Here is a 16,278-nt window from a genome sequence, read left to right on the forward strand (position 1 = left end):
GCCAGCAATGTTATGGGGATGGAGCTGGACTCCCTCAAGGTGGTGTCGGAGAGGCGGATGCTGTCCAAGATAAAGACAATGTTGGATAACACCTCCCACCCACTCCATGACATGCTGGTCAGTCACAGGAGCACGTTCAGTGAGAGACTGAGATTACCGAAAAGCACCACTGAACGACACAGGAAATCATTCCTGCCTGTGGCCATCTCCCTGTACAACGCATCCACTTAACACACTGTTTGCTGCTGCAACTACACATGTTTCTTTTCCAGCTATTTATTTATGAGTGACTTATGTATGTATGTATGTATATGTATATATTGTACTATTCTTAGTTAGCGTATTGTCTGTTTTGTCTTAATGTTGGTTTATAATGGAGCACTGTAACAAAAAATAATTTCCCCCAGGGATCAATAAAGTATTCTGATTCTGATTCTGATTCTGATTTGACATTGAGGAAACAGAGGTGGAGAGAGTCACATGCTGCAGGTTCCTGGGGATTAACATTAATGAGGATCTGAGCTGGTCACATCTTATTGATGTGATCACAAAAGCAGTGAGACAGCGGCTCTTCTTTCTGCGGTGGCTGAGGAGGTTTGGCATGGACTAGAGAATACTCACCAACTTCTGTCAATACACCATTGAGCATATTCTATCTGGCAGCAGTGTTGGGGAGTAACGGAATACATATACCGACATTGCGTATTTAAAATACAAAATATGAGTAACTGTATTCTGCTACAGTTATCATTTAAAAAGGTGATAATTAGAATACAGTTACTTTGTTGAAATAAATGGATTACACGGCGGTACTTTCCTGTTTTATGTGTTAGGTCATCTTGAAATGACCACAACTATTTTCAGTTGCAGATGATAAAGGATTCAGAAAGTTTATTCATGCAGGCCTATATGACAGAGAATATGCATGTTCTTTTTGTTTTCATATTTTATTTATATTTTATTGTGTTGTGGTTTGCAATGTTTTGTGTTGTTTCACTTTAAATTTATTTCAAAGGAAAAAGCTGAAAATTTAAATAGTTAAAAGTTGAAATGTAAATAGTTGTTTTTTGTAAATATAACAGGTAAATCAACATTTTTTTTAATTATTTGAATATACATGAGTGCTTGTGTATAAATACACAAACAATACACATATACTTTCAATTGTGTAATTTAAGTGATCTAGGTAGCTTTGTTTTGGAAGTTCAGTTAACACTAGCAATGTGTTTTGGACTTTGAACTTGTTTTGGAGTTTGTACATGCTTTGTCTCTAGGGGCCACTATATATATTTATATATAAACATATATTAAAAATCATGGTTATTTTACATTAGTAATTCCTTTTGTGCATAACTTTATATTGTTCTTGATAATAAATTAATTAAAGCAACAAAACAACCTGAGGAGCCGAAAGAGCCAGCTCTTTTTGATGAGCAGGGCTGAAAGAGTCAGTTCTCTAAAAAGAGCCAGAATTCCCATCACTAAATAGCACATTCATGTAACTGTAAAAAGAATGACAATATAGTAAGTAATCTAAAGTATTCGGAATACGTTACTCACATTGAGTAACTTGACAGAATACGTTACTAACTACATTTTAGGCCATGCATTCTGTAATCTGTAGTGGAATACATTTTTAAAGTAACCTTCCCAACACTGTCTGGCAGTTTCAATGCATTGGAGTGCAAAGCATATGGAGGGTGGTCAGATCAGCCCAGCGTATCAATAGGTCTGAACTGCCAGCCAGAAGCTCTACAGGAAGCACTGAAGGGGAATGGCCTGGATCTGATCTGCAGGAGCTGCAGCTCACTGATGGAGATACAAAATAAAGCTGAGCTTTGTTTTCCAGAACTCCTCAACAGTTCCTGCAGGAGGATGACGCTTTACTGGTCCAAAGCTGTACTCCTGTACATTGAGGTGTTCTGCATCTCTCTGATCACTGCTGCTCTAAACCTTCTGGTCATCATCTCAGTCTCCCACTTAAGGCATGAATTAACTTGTTACTTAAAACTACAGTTTTAAATTAACATATGTAAAAACTTAGACTTACATCAGTGGAATTAGCTAAGAAAAAAAAGAAGTGCAATAGTATAGTGCTGCAGCACTTCCTAGAAAATAAAATCTATATCAAAGGTGAGAAATGCGATTCAGTCTCTTTTCTTGGTTTCATCTTACACTGAAAAAAAGGGACTGGCCATCTCTTGGATTTATGTAAGCATCTTGCATGTATTTAACACAATTGCCTCATGTTTTAAAGTTAAATGTAACTATATAGTGTAAAAACTACATGATATGCAGAAAGGGTGTATTAAATTGTTCATATCATGTTCAGGTGAAGTAAGTCAATAAGATAGCAACGTTAAATCTTGTGAAACCACGCGTGATTTCATCTCGCGGGCTTTGGATCGTGGTTTAAAAAAGGCATCCATCTCAGTCAAGTCGAGCAGCCAACTCTACGTTTTTGGTATGTCTTGATTTTTTGAATTAATATTTACCATATTTCAGCCAAATGTAGTTAAACGTCTAGAGTGTCGCCATGTAACATGCTAAAAAAGAGCCGTTAGCTTATTTGCTGTTTTATCTGTTGTCAAAGAATTGGCGCTTTTTCATTTGAATTTGTCTTTGGCACAAGAGCCGTAATATCACATTAAACCTAATTACGAGGCACTCATAACATAATTTGGTTTTCTGTGTGAATAGATTTGCCAACTGACTCTTCAGTTACATTGTGTATTTACTGCACCGTGGTGTTAGTGAGATTTTGGACATTGAACAGCTTTAGCTAATATCATCAGCGGCATTATGCTAGCTTACATCCCTACCCCTCCTGCCCTCACCTGCTGTCCTTTTGTTTTTGTTTTTGTTTTTTTTGCTGCACATTGAGAGACGACCTCTATTCTGCATTTCACCAGGAGTCAGCTGATGGATTGTGGGTTCAAGGTGTTATGGTAAGAAAGTATATTCTATTTTCGTTTCTGTAACTTAATTATAATGGGTTTTTTATAATTATTAGGTGCATGCATACTCACCCTATTAATACAACTGAGAAATCCAAAATCTGCCATAGGTTTAACTTATACCTGTATGTATTGCCAGAAAGGTGATTACTGGACTCGCATTAATGCACACTTGAACTGAAATGAGGTTGTAACTTGTGGGTTGTTGGGTTGCAAATCAGAAACAAACATCTTTGGATTTTTTTAATCCCATAAGATCTGGAAACACAGTTTTTATTCAACAAAACATTACTGATTAACCAAGCACAGTGCCTGCTGTTATTTCAAAATAATTTTATGTCATTTCAGATAAAATGCAGCATTCCAGTGCATCCCAACCATGCCTTTACAGTCAAGGTTTCTGACGGAGCTGAGTTTCTCTCTGACAGTCTGGTGAAAGTGTTTGCAAAGTGATCGGGGGAACAGGGCACAAAGCTAAAGGATGTAGCTGCCATTATGACAGTAAGAACTTTAAAATTCTTTAACTACAAAGTGTATATGTATTGCATTAGGTCAGTAAAAGATTTTTATGCTACATCCATTGAAACAGTCAACTATTACCTGTGAGTAATGATTCCACTAAAAGGATGCCATAATTTTCGTCATGCATTCACTGGCCCACTGAGAAAAATTTATCTTTTTTTAAAAATAAATGTTCTGGAAACTATATATCCATAAAGTTGATGTCAAACAGGAACTTTTGATATTGCTTTGTAGATGCTGGTGTTGCATGTTGACTGGTTTAAAAAGTCAAGAGTTTTTGTCTGGGATCATTTTCTTCTGTGCTACTGAAAAGTTCACAAATCTCTGTTTTCTTTGTTATAATAGTCAAGGATGACATTAATGCTCGGAGTCCCTCATCAAAGTGCTCCGCATCTGTGTGAAAGACAATTGCAACATCTTGGTGCAGGAGTTCATGGTGAGTGTTTTATGAGTAGATTGTGGATTTGCAACATTTAAAAATGCATTTAGTTATCCACTTGATCCTCATTGGACTGGTTAGGACCAGTAGTCCTCTTTAATAATTTGAAGTTCACATGAGGCCTGGTAGTGAACTCGGCCGCCGGCCCTTGAGGCCCCACCCCCACCCCTGTATTAGGGGTCACATCAGTGTGAAAAAACTTTAAATTTGTCATTCTAATGAACAAAGGAAAATCCCACCAGTATTTACATTAGCTTTTGTTTGAAAAAAAAAAAAAAAAAAGACCAACTGACCAACAGCTAACCAAATTGTGGGGCTGAAAGTCTAAATTCTAACATCTTCTGAGTGACATAACCTGGATTTCTGATGGGCCGGTGTCTTTCTAACAAAAACTAATGTAAAGCATTTGAAATTATTATGTTTTTCACTCTCTCTTAGAAACTCTGTTAGACCATGAATGGCAGCATGGCAGGCCACTCTTTGGCTACAGCTATTTACTATGTTGCTTGCATTGGTTTAAATTACTCTAACATTAGAACTGGTAGATTCAAAAGAGATGAGTTTAAAAAGGAATCTTAAAGAAATGTTTTGTGTTTAACCAGGACTTGACTGAGGCCACTGCACAGATTGAGAAAACCACAATGAACATCTGTCTCCAGAGGATGCACCAGGCAATGACTTTTCTGATGATGTTCTTCAAGATCTGGATAACGTGACCTTTGCAGTAGCCATGCTGTTTGGACCTTTTTTATTCCTTCAACATGAGTTACCCATCACAACTCTGCTACACTTTTGAGGTGATTATCTTATCTTATCTTATCTTATTCAAAGGGTGGTAATGGAGTTGGATGCAACTCAGCTCTCAAGAAAAGCTCACAACTAAGACAAAACTGCTCCTGCAACGAAGCTCACTGTTATGCATGTGAGGTGACCAGCTCTAGGTGAGAGGACATTTAAATCTCACACTTGTTCTGCTGCATTTTTGAAGCTCAATTCCAGGAACGGATCGCAGGGTTCATTTTTATATACTCTGCAACTGCCATGAGGACGAGCTGTTTTTTGTTGTTGTTTGTTTTTCCTTTTGCTCTGTACAAGTTCTGTTTGTCTGTTTGGCAGCATTTTTAAATTTCTCTTTGTATTTTTTCTTTCTTTTACTAGTGAAGAGATGTAGCGTGAACAGTTATACAGTCTAAATATCCCATATGGGTCGTGTGAAATGGTATTTTCAGTTTCATTCAGTTGAAGTAAAGAACGTTGAATATTTCTAAGTGTGCTGTTTTGAACCAAGATGTCACAGTATGATCAGTGCTGTAATTTTTGACAGTCACTGTATCAATGTTATTTTTGCGTCTCTTGAATAAAGTTTTTGACCTGCAAGTGCTAATTTCTTTAGTTATTGGGGTAAAATGGGTAGTGTTAATAGGAAGGTGTTTGCCAATTCAGTAACCTAAATTGTTTAGTTATAATTGTTGTTTAACTGAATCTTGATGTCAGAGGCCTTAAATAGAATGTTTTGTATTGTTCTTTCCCAACATTTTTCAAAAGAAACAGTCTAATTTCTTTGTTGCAATTGATTCCAGAGAACACGGAAGAACTGACATTATTTAACTGTTGATTTATATAGATTCAGTAGAGGAGTAATGTCAGTTTAATTCTTTACCTACTGCAGTGAAATTAGACATGTTGTTTTGAAAGGTTACTGGTGGATGCCAGCAACCATCTTGGAAGAGAACAATACAATCTGTTATAAGGCCTCTGTTGTGATATTTTGATACCATGGTAGCATTTACAGGATATTGTTTTATAGCAATATTATACAGGAAAACTGTTATACTAGTTGTTTTTCTCTTTCTCTGTGACCCAAGAATTAATGTGTAAGAATCACAGGATGGTACCTCAAGGTTGAAAACACCACAGAGATCACTCCCTTACTCCCATCCTCCCTTCTTTATCTCTTAGAAAAAGGCTTGTTAAAGGCCAGGTGGTTTGTTTCAGAATTCACTAATGAAAGAACTCTGTATTCTATGTCTAGGAGTGTATTTTGCTGGGATGATCATAAATTGTAGCTGAACTGATAAACTACACAAAGGATACTTCTTTGCTCAGAAGGCAGGAAGACGTTTCCTTATTTGGTCTGTACCGGTTTGAACTGAGAACCTGCTGACACACGAACCTCTTTTTCCTCTATATATACTGTTGTCTGGTGAATAAACCTTTGAGTTGATTGTGGGAGAGCAACCTGAACAGTCTCTGTATCATTTTGTTCTCCTAACTGCTCCCGACGTCGTAACTAACCCAGCTGAACGGCATACCTGAGCGTTACTTTGAATAATTAGGAATCTTATAAGGAAAGGACAAAACTCTGCTTATCGGTGCTCACGCCTTGGAGGAAACCCGATCCACGGAGAAACCCGGGACGGAGATTTCTTTCAACTTTGGTGTCAGAAGTGCGATCCGCTGACGAAGGTAAATACACGTCTTTAATATTTATATAAGACCGTATTATACCTCTCTCAGTGATTGATCTATAAAAGAAACGGGATATGCTGACGAAGTTTCACTTAGTGATCCAGAGAGATACACTGACGACTTCCTTAGTCCCTGAATAAAGTAAATTAAAAGCAGAAAGACACAGGAAGTTGCCTGTTGTATTGCGAGAAGTTGCTCGTTAAGTGAGAAGTTGCTCACCCAAACAAAAATTGCTAGCAATAAATTTAAAGTAACCTCAGCTGTGCCGCAGCAAAATACTAACATAAATCCTTCAAGCGTGTAAACCCCTCTGGAAATCACTGAACATGGGTCAGAATAATTCAAAGACCACAGACAGGTCCGATAAAAAATCGAAATTACCTGTAAAACCAAAAAAAATAAAATATAAAGCTACAAATAACGGCTCAGTACGACTCCCACTTCCGGTTACGTGTAACCCACGTCCGCGAATCGGTGAAGACTTCCATGATTACGTATCCAGAACATGTGGAAGTGCTTATGTGACTGACTTTGTTTACAACTTAAGAACTGTAACTTCAATGCATTCTAATTTATTTCCGGAGCCTTATCCCGAACGATTATCGCCAGAAAACAGGTCAGTAGAAATGTTGAATATCATTTGTGATAAGAAAAGTAGTCTGCTTAAACAGTCCTGTAGAAAATATATGATAGAATGCCGCGACGTGATACATCAAATGTTACCACTATGGAAAAAGGGACCGGAACCAGGTGTAGATGCTTTAACATCAAATAAAACTAGTGCAGGCTCTAGCATAGAAAATAAATCTACCGCAGGAAAAGCTAGTCTTGCATGCTCAGCCGTTCAGCCTACAGCCCCACCCCCCTTACGAAGATGAGACCGAATTAATAGTCGCTGTAGCAGCTGCACATAAACAATGTCAGCATTCTGATCCAACCAGCTTAAAAGAAAGTGACAAAAAACCTGAATCACATGCAACGGATCTTAGCCACCTAATTGAACAAGATCAGGAAAAACAATATATACGCCGCGAGGAAGAATTAGCAGAACATAGAAAAAGAGAAAAACTTTTGAAAGAAGAATGTGAGGAACTTATGAAAAACAATTTAGACGACTATGAAGAAAAACTTTTGCATCAGGCAGTGTCCACAATAGACACCCACATGAAACGCCACGATATCGTAGCTAGAGGTTTAGAGGTAGCTAAAGAAATACCTGTTACCCGAACTTTAATAAAGACTTATCTAAAAGGAAAAAAGGAAAAACAAAGCCAGGATGACAAAGGTCCTCACGCCAACACTCGCGGTAGTAAACAAACAGAACCAAAATCTAGTGACGTCAATGACACTTACCCCTTTATGATAATAGGAGATCAGTGTTGTATTCAGCCCCCTAAAATCTCAGAATTAGTGGCAACTATTAAAGAGCTTCCCGATCCTCTTAAAAATCCTACAGCCTTTGTCTCTGCACTACAGAGAAGTACCAGATATCACCATTTGGATGGTCCGGATTACAGGTACATATTGTGTCAATGCATTCCTGGAGTAACCGAGTCACAACTCATAAAAGAGATAGGTGAATTAGACCCAAAGCATGATAAAGCATCCACAACTGCAGAGTTTTTGTGGGTAAATAATGACAAAATCACCGATTTCTTTAAGAATCTAAAGAAATTCCTGCTAACAATGTCCAGAGACAAAATTGACTTAAATGCAGTAACTATGTGTAAACAGAAGCCTGATGAATCTATCCTAGTATTCATAAAACGCTTTATGCACTGTTGGACTAACGAGGCATGCATGCCAGAGGATGGTAATGATCAGATTTTCATTACTACCTTTTTGAACAATATCCACCCTGAATGCTCTCAGTTGCTAAAAGTGACAGCTACTGATAATCTCTACGAACTGAGTAAAGATGCTTTCTTAAAGCTTGTACAACTGAAGGCCAGTGCAGACCTTTTTCCTACTACCACAAAAGCTAAAAGTGTTAAGATGATGTTGAATTTTGATGTTGAAGGCTCAGAGGAAAGTGAGAAACTAATGTATGCAGGATCACCCGCTCCAGCACAGCAAGGAAGTTTCAGAGGACAGAAATATAAGAGTAGAGATGTGTGTTTTTGCTGTGGAAAGATAGGACATTGGTCTAGGGAGTGTCGATTTGCAGCTTCCAACAGGGCACACGCGCCTCGACCACAGAACGCAGTACAAGTTCCTGCCACTAGGCGTCAGCAGAGCTCTTCCAGTCAAGGTAACTGGCAACCACAAGAAGCATGCAATAATGGCCCCACATCTAGGCAGCAGCCTTACAACCCACAAGGTAGACAAGCTAGAGGTGCAAATTTAGCTCAGTTTTCCAGTAGCCGCAGAAACCCAGAGCATGAATCAGAATGGGAAAGGGTGCGTTACAATTCTCACCATGATCTTTTCCCATCACCTGATAATCCCCGGCTGGACCGCCAATAGGGAGGCCCAGGTGAGGATGAGGGAAAGCAGTGTGAAGCACTACACACGATGCTGCATTTGCAACTGTCCCCTAACACAGAGCACTTGCCCATGCTACAGGTAGAAATAGATGGTAAGGAATACCCATTTTTAGTGGATAGTGAAGCCACTAAAAGTTCACTGTCTGGAAAATTTTATAATGGGCCTGTGTCCTCTGTGTGCATCAACACTATGGGAATTAATGGAACTGTAGTGCAATGCCCTAAAACTCATTCTCTAAAGACACGTTGGGGCTCAAAACCAGATGAAATCACATATCATCCATTTGTAATTATTCCAAATTCGCCTGTAAATTTATTAGGCAGGGATTTAATGGCAAAAATGAATCTGTGTATTTCATTTAACACAAAGGGTGAAATGTTTGCTGATAAAACAGCTATGTTTTCTCTGCCTTATGCACCATGGAGAAGGAACAGCCTCTGTGTCAGCTGGACGCCTCAGCAGAGAATGAACTCAACACCTTTTTGTCTGGTATTCCACGACACACACTGTGCCAAAGACGTGTTCAAAAACCACTGCCAGGTAATCCCATATCTGGGAGCCACACTTTTGTCTCTCTCACACTGTTCAACAACATGATAACTGCTCACACCAGTGAAGGTCAAACAGTGGTTTTGTCACATAACTCAGACATAGGTTATGACATAACTACACCATGTCGACACATAGATCTAACCTACCCTATCCACTGTACTATTTCTGCAGTTACGTTGCCAGCTGAATACCAGAATATGACATTATGGTCTAAAGGTGAGAATGATGTAGGATTTATTGACTGCACACCTTATCACGCACAGCTAAAAAACAACAAGCCAGTATATGTCAAGCAATATCCCATTTCTGCCGAAAAAGCCTCAGCCCTAGATGTCATCATAGGAGATTTATTGACTACAGGAGTAATAAAGCCCACAGTATCTCCATATAATACTCCTGTCAATCCTGTGCCAAAGCCTAACAAACCTGGCGTATGGCGTTTTACACAAGACTTAAGACAAATTAATGCAGTCATTATGCCTCTGCCACCTCTGGTTCCAGACGTCCCCAGCATATTGACATCTATTCCATCCACAGCCACACATTTTACCGTGGTGGATTTGTGTTCCGCCTTTTTCTCAGTACCTGTGCATGAAGACACACAGCCGTTATTTGCATTCACACATAGAAATAAGCAGTACACTTGGACTCGTCTGCCTCAAGGCATGGTAGATAGCCCTGCTGCTTTCTCAATGGTGATCCGTGCTACCCTGGACAGCTTTACTCCTCCTGAGGGCTGTACTCTGATCCAGTATGTGGACGACCTCCTCCTCTGTGCTCCGAGTGAGGAATTATGTCAAACTGCTACACACATGCTTCTCCAGCACCTCCAAAAGACTGGCCACAAAGCATCAGCAAAGAAAATGCAGTACTGTCAGACTTCTGTTCAATATTTGGGATTCACACTGTCTCACGGAAAACGTTCCATGACTGCAGACAGGGTCAAAGCTGTGACCTCCGTCCCTCGGCCCACTACACAGAAGGAAATGTTGTCCTTCCTGGGCATGGTGAACTATTGCAGACAGTGGATACCAGACTGTTCTTTTCATGACCACATTCTACGTGACTGTTGTAAAAAAGACAAGCCTCCTCGAATACTGTGGTCCATAGAAATGACTGCCTCTTTCAATGCATTAAAGGGAGCGCTGACCTCCGCCCCTTGTTTGGGTCTGCCTGACTACCACTTACCATTCCATCTGTACGTCACAGAGAACGGCACAACCTGCACAGGTGTACTGGCCCAAGAGCATGGCAGTGGCTACCGTCCAGTAGCCTTCTATTCAAAGGTGCTGCCTGTAGTTGTTCAGGGAATGCCGGCCTGCCTAAGGGCAGTAGCAGCTTGCTCTATCATGATAAGGGACTGCGAGAAGCTTACACTCTCACATGACACTATTCTACACACCAATCACCAGGTCACGACCATTCTAGCAAACATAACTACACAACACATGACCGCACAACGTCGCTCAGGTTATGAAGCTACACTGACCTCCACAGCAAACCTCACCATAAAAGCGAGCAGCACACCCAATTCGCCAGCACATTTATTGATCCGTATGCTGTGTTCTTCTGACCGACAGGATGGCTCAGACAGGCTTGATGTTCATGACTACATGACACGTATACAGGAATCCACAGCACCACGTCCAGATTTAGAACAAACACCTATCCCAGACTCAGCCACGGTTTACGTGGACGGGTCCTGTTCAAGGCCGAATGACAACTCATTTCTTTGTGGCTATTCAGTGGTGACATTGCCTGACATCATACTAGAGGCTCACTCATTACCATTTCACTCAGCACAAAAAGCAGAGCTCATGGCTTTAATACGCGCCTGTGAGCTCCATGTGGATAGGCGTGTGACAATTTACACAGACAGCCGCTATGCGTTTGGCGTCGTACATGACTTTGGCACATTGTGGAGACAAAGAGGATTTAGATCTGCTGATGGAAAACCGATTGCTAATTCTGATCTTGTGCAAAGACTTTTGCAGGCTATACAGCTACCATCGGCCGTTGCAGTTGTAAAAACGAAAGGACACAGTACAGCTGACACAGACGAAGCAGCAGGTAATGCTCTAGCAGACGTGACAGCCAAGGCTGCAGCTGCATCACAGCTCCCACCTCCACAGGAAGTATTATCTGTGCCCCTACAGCTGCCACTTGTTACACTCCCAGACTATTTAGACACAAATGTTGATTTAAAATTCATACAAGAGCAAGCCTCTGCATGTGATTACACCTATTGGGAGAATAATGACTGTACCTTAGATGACAGAGATGGCCTATATAAAAATCTTGAGGGTTTGATTGCCCTCCCATCTTCCCTGCTGCCAGTCCTTGTCCGACATTTTCACGGTGTGAGTCATGTCGGACAAAGAGGGGTAATAGGGGCAATAAAATCAAGATTTGTAATTGAGAAAACATTGCATGCAGTAAAAAGCATATTAGCAACCTGTCTAACATGTGCACGAACTAATGTAGGAAAACCAAAAGCAAAACATCAGCATTTACCACAACCAGATTTTCCATTTCATACATTACAAATTGATTTTACACATATGCCAGCACAAGGAAGCATCAAGTACTTACTGGTAATAGTGGATCAATTTAGTAAATGGGTAGAAGCTTATCCAACCTCAAAAGAAACTGCACAAGTAGTCTGTCAAAAGTTGTGCAATGAAATAATACCCAGATTTGGAATACCTCACCAGATTAACAGTGATAGAGGACCCTCATTTACATCAGAAGTAATTCAAAAGTGTGCCAAAACCTTAGGAATAGACTGGAAATATCATGTGCCATACCACCCTCAGAGTTCAGGAGTTGTAGAAAGAATGAATAGGACCATAAAAAATCGCCTGACTAAAGCAATGATAGAAACAGGAATGACCTGGGTCAAATTACTTCCTCAAGTCCTCTGTGAGATTAGAATGACTCCATCCGCAGCAACCAAATTATCTCCATTTGAAATAATCATGGGAAGACCATTTCCAACACCATGGTCAGCTTCCAGAGGGGCACCGCTATTGGAAGGGGATGTAGACACTGCATTGTCCGACTATGTCCACAATCTGGTAGAAACACTGAATAATAACTATCAGAAAGTTTGTCTCTCCCAGCCTCTCCCCTCCACAGATCCAACCCACAAGTGGAGACCAGGGGATGCGGTGTTGGTGAAGTCGCTAAAACCAAGGACACTCAGGGAGGCCGCGTTTTCCAGCCCCCAGACTGTACTGGCAGTGACGAGAACCAGCATCCTTACGGACGGACAACCTCAGTGGATACACGCCAGCAGGGTTAAGACCAGCCCAATCAGACCACCTCAGGCGTCGGATCAAGCAGACGACGTCTCCGGCGAGCCAACGCCCGGAACCAGAACAAATAAATACACACGGGTAGATGACATCTCCGGCGAGCCAACGCCCGGATCCAGTCCACCTACACACACGCAATCACTGATTAACACACAACGTCTGAAAGAGCCACAGCAAGGTACTTGAACATCCAGCAGGAATAGAAAGCCAAAAGTACCACATGATGTCTAACCTGATAAAGCTAGACTCATTCCATCCTGATAATGGAGAAAATGAGATGCCCATTGTCATCACACGGCGCTTATTCAATGTCTCTCGAACCTGGGACCAGGCCAGAAGACGACTGAAGAACTGTTTTTCTTATATATTTAGGTTATTTATCATATCTATCGCATTAACCTTAGGATTTTTCTTTGCTATTTTGTATTGTAAACTGCAACCATGTTCACATTTCTGCAGGTCATATTTTGCTGACGATACCTCATGCTCTATTTTGCAAGACACCTACTTAATACGCTCTTCACGTTCCTTAAAATCAGTAAATGGCAACATAGACGCCACTAATAAACCATTTTATGCGCCCTCTAGAGCAGGAGTTAACGCCTGGTATGAAAATGCTAGAACAGCTGCTTGTGATTTAGGAAACAGTAACTGTTATGTCTGTTCAAAGGGTAATCCAGAACAGGTTATAGTGGGATACCCAATCTCAGGTTTTCCCCTGACAAAGATGCTATTCAAAAATGATGAAAAGGGGCCCTTAACAGTAACCCTGATTGAAGCGGTGCGAGTAGAACTAAGTCCTTTAGATTGTTTACTCATATACACAGGACAAGTCTCTAGTAAGGATGTTAGCATGATTAACGACTCTACCCACCCCTGCAACCCAATGAAGCGCCCCGAAGACCGCACTGAACCTCTTTCGCCCCCAACACAGGTGCGCCATCACCCAAATATCTTGATGACATGCATACACCGACCAAAACTTGAAAACATAAATTATGACACACAAAACTATACATTCTTTTCTGACTCTCCAGGAGCACGCTGTAACGAAACATGGCTCGCAGCGAGTGTTGACAGGACACAATATAGACATATGTTTTCTTATATATATGCATATATAGGTACGCATTCAGATAACTCAACAATCCTGCATTCGCCCAACACACTAAACGACTCGTACTGGGGAGGCATATTAAAAGGCTTTACAGCTTCGCGCCTGACCAGACCAATCCCACATGCTTATTGGTTGTGCAATAATACCCTTAGAGTGGCTTTACCTGTTAATTGGACCGGTACCTGTGGTCTAGTAACTTTAGCTCAAGAACTACTAATACAACACACCTCCGATCTGCCTGTATCCAGCAGACGTACAAAACGCTCCGCTTACTCACATAACGTTTACATAGATGCTATAGGGGTTCCACGCGGGATACCAAAAGAATTAAAGGCACAAGGAGATATATCCGCAGGGTTTGTCTCAATACTACCGTGGATACAAGTAAACAAAAATGTAGCCTGGATCAATTATGTTTATTACCATCAGCAAAGACATACCAATTTGACCAATACGGCCCTTAAGGCCCTAGGAGAACAGATGTCTGCTACCTCTTTAATGACCATGCAAAATAGGATGGCCTTAGACATGCTGTTAGCTGAGAAAGGAGGTGTTTGCGCGATGTTTGGAGATGTTTGCTGTACTTTCATTCCCAATAATACCGCCCCTAACGGTTCATTCACACAAGCTATGAATAAACTTGAAGCATTACAGATAGAACTAAGAGCCAATGCAGGTCACGGTCAGTGGCTAGACAAGTGGCTGCAGGACACGTTTGGAAAATGGAAGGAACTAATTGTAGCTTTTGTATCCATTGTAGCATGTATTATTTTGTTTTTGATGATTATTGTCTGTTGTGTGATACCCTGTGTACGTTCAATGATAACCCGTATAGCTACTAGTACAGCTACTTCAATGTATTTGCAATTGGCACAAATTGACCCAGATTATGTGTCAGATGTCATCAATGATGATCCTGATGTATGTATTGAGCATTAGATTGGGAATTACTCGATTGTCCAAGAAGAGAATGAAGTTTTCTTCTTTTTCTTTTCTTCTTTTTTCTTTTTCTTAGAATTTTGATATTAAGCTTACTCAAAGGACTAGTTACATTTATGATTTGTTTCACATTTGTGATTTGTCTTTATATTATGTTATTACATTCTGTCTTTATACTATGTTATCATTTCATGATAAAAGGGGGGGAACTGTTGTGATATTTTGATACCATGGTAGCATTTACAGGATATTGTTTTATAGTGATATTATACAGGAAAACTGTTACTCAATAAGGCCCATTTACTAGTTGTTTTTCTCTTTCTCTGTGACCCAAGAATTAATGTGTAAGAATCACAGGATGGTACCTCAAGGTTGAAAACACCACAGAGATCACTCCCTTACTCCCATCCTCCCTTCTTTATCTCTTAGAAAAAGGCTTGTTAAAGGCCAGGTGGTTTGTTTCAGAATTCACTAATGAAAGAACTCTGTATTCTATGTCTAGGAGTGTATTTTGCTGGGATGATCATAAATTGTAGCTGAACTGATAAACTACACAAAGGATACTTCTTTGCTCAGAAGGCAGGAAGACGTTTCCTTATTTGGTCTGTACCGGTTTGAACTGAGAACCTGCTGACACACAAACCTCTTTTTCCTCTATATATACTGTTGTCTGATGAATAAACCTTTGAGTTGATTGTGGGAGAGCAACCTGAACAGTCTCTGTATCATTTTGTTCTCCTAACTGCTCCCGACGTCGTAACTAACCCAGCTGAACGGCATACCTGAGCGTTACTTTGAATAATTAGGAATCTTATAAGGAAAGGACAAAACTCTGCTTATCGGTGCTCACGCCTTGGAGGAAACCCGATCCACGGAGAAACCCGGGACGGAGATTTCTTTCAGCCTCCATTTGAAAATTGTGTATTTGATACTAGAATATAATAGCAAAATGTAATTTGAAGATAACATGTAGTATTTAAGTGACCAAGTAGTATTGGATAAAAGTTATTGAATCATGTTGGGATAACGTGAGAAAATTGTGAAGGATTAAAATATTCCAAGAGCTCAAATTACTTCATCAAAACATGTTTAAGTCACATTTTATCAACACAAATATCACAGGTTTATTGAACATGAATAAATTGTGTTAATTTAACTCAATTGTTTAAGTTGCTGCCAAAGCAAAACATCTGTGTGCAACAAATGTCCACCATTGAATTAAGTAAATCCAACAACATATTTTTTTCAGTGTAGAGAAATGGCCGATTAAGGCAGATCCAGCTACAGTGTAGGCAGTGTTGCCTGGCCCGTACCGGTAACTCGGAAGCATCTCCAGTGCTTGGGCTTTCTTGGTTTTGTTCTTGTTGTTGTTTGTTCTTCTCTTCCCTCAGGAATGAGAAAGAAAAATGCATCCTTGTGCCTTTTTCTCCAATTGTCTGTGTGAACAAAATTATAATGCTCTGGATGAATAGAGAGAAT

At 40.2% G+C, this 16,278-nt stretch overlaps 1 long non-coding RNA gene and 1 pseudogene across 2 annotated transcripts in view; both read left to right on the plus strand.

The window, feature by feature from the left end:
- Positions 1–1,875: 1,875 nt before the first annotated feature.
- The window catches only part of LOC308410442 (trace amine-associated receptor 1-like), a 39,744-nt pseudogene continuing 25,341 nt past the window's right edge, over positions 1,876–16,278 (plus strand). The window contains exon 1 of the transcript in view: positions 1,876–1,985. The product of the transcript in view is annotated as a trace amine-associated receptor 1-like (transcript). The remainder of the gene's footprint in view (positions 1,986–16,278) is intronic.
- LOC308410151 lies at positions 3,391–4,610 on the plus strand. The gene is made up of 3 exons (XR_013974130.1): positions 3,391–3,458; positions 3,825–3,915; positions 4,521–4,610. It is a non-coding gene; the product is annotated as an uncharacterized lncRNA (long non-coding RNA).

Source organism: Rhamphochromis sp. 'chilingali' (genome assembly GCF_963969265.1).
Source record: "Rhamphochromis sp. 'chilingali' genome assembly, chromosome: 14".
NCBI classification, from domain to species: Eukaryota; Metazoa; Chordata; class Actinopteri; order Cichliformes; family Cichlidae; genus Rhamphochromis; species Rhamphochromis sp. 'chilingali'.